The sequence below is a fragment of the Colobus angolensis genome, unplaced genomic scaffold (genome assembly GCF_000951035.1).
Source record: "Colobus angolensis palliatus isolate OR3802 unplaced genomic scaffold, Cang.pa_1.0 Scaffold22, whole genome shotgun sequence".
In the NCBI taxonomy this organism is placed as follows: domain Eukaryota; kingdom Metazoa; phylum Chordata; class Mammalia; order Primates; family Cercopithecidae; genus Colobus; species Colobus angolensis.
The window spans coordinates 779,032-780,413 of record NW_012115377.1 but is presented as its reverse complement, the minus strand read 5'-3'; the positions used below and the strand labels follow the sequence as shown (position 1 = coordinate 780,413).

Genomic DNA, 1,382 nt, shown 5'->3' with positions numbered 1-1,382 from the left:
CTCTCCTCTCTTTTCCCTTTTTTTTTGAGACAGTGTATTGCTCTGTTGCCCAGGCTGGAGTACAGTGGTGTGATCTCGGCTCACTGCATCCTCTGACTCCCAGGTTCAGGTGATTCTCCTGCCTCGGCCTCCCAAGTAGCTGGGATTACAGGTGTGCACTACCAGGACTGGCTAATTTTTTTTTTTTTGTATTTTTAGTAGGCACAGGGTTTTGCCATGTTACCCAGGCTGGTCTTGAATTCCTGACCTCAGGTGATCTGCCCACCTTGGCTTCCCAAAGTGCTGGGATTACAGGCGTGAGCCACCACGCACAGCCCTTTCTTTTCTCTTTTTTGAGACAAGGTCTCACTCTGGAGTGCAGTGGTACAATCACAGCTCACTGCAGCCTTGACCGCCCAGGCTCAAGTGATCCTCCTACCTTAGCCTCCTGAATAGCTGGGACCACAGGCATGTACCATCATGTCCAGCTAATTAAAAAAAAAAATTGTAAAGACAGGGTCTTGCTATGTTGCTCAGGCTAGTCTCAAACTCCTAAGACGCAAGATTCTCCTGCTTCAGTCTCTCAAAATGTTGGGATTACAGATGTGAGCCACTGTGCCTAGCCTATCATTTATTTATATCAGGTTGTGAACACAGGAGGCAGAGACCATGGGACTTCCTGAAGAATCATTCTGAGGCTAGATGCAAAAAATTAAAAAACTAGCTGGCTGTGGTGGTGGGGCTTGTGGCATGGGTGGGGCTTAAGCAGAGACTTCCACATCTGAGTGGTTAAAGGGAAGGTGGGGCTCGGAAACACAGGCAGGGTTTGTGCAGAGACAATATCTGAGTGGGTAAAGGAAACGCAGGGCTCCAAGTAAGAGGCGGAGCCTGTGGCATGGGTGGGGCTTGAGCAGAGACCTCTACATCTGAGTGGTTAAAGGGAAGGCGGGGCTTCGAGAAAGAGGCGGAGCTTGTGGCATGGGTGGGGCTTGAGCAGAGACCTCCACATCTGAGTGGTCAAAGGGAAGGCGGAGTTCCAAGAAAAAGGCGGGGCTTGTGGCGTGGGTGGGGGTTGAGCAGAGACCACCTATGAGTGAGTAAACGGAAGGCAGGGCTCTGAGTAAGAGGCGGGACTTGTAGCATGGGCAGGACTTGATCAGATACCTCCATATGTGAGTGGTTAAAGGGAATGTGGGGCTCCAAGAAAGAAGCGAGGCTTCTAGCATGGGCGGGGCTTGAGCTGAGACCTCCACATTTCGGTAAAGAGGAGGGCGGGGCTCTGTGTAGGAGGCGGGGCCTCGGGGCTGGGCCGGTCACGAGGCGGTGTCTCCCCAGCCTAAGAGAAGGCAGCGAGAAGGTGCGGGCTTCGCGCAGGGGGCGGGGCTTGCGGCGCGTGGCTGGGC

The 1,382-nt window shown here is 53.3% G+C and overlaps 1 pseudogene; it reads right to left on the bottom strand.

Annotated features, from left to right (window-relative positions):
• LOC105512931 overlaps window positions 1–1,382 on the bottom strand; it is an 8,175-nt pseudogene that overhangs the window by 1,556 nt on the left and 5,237 nt on the right.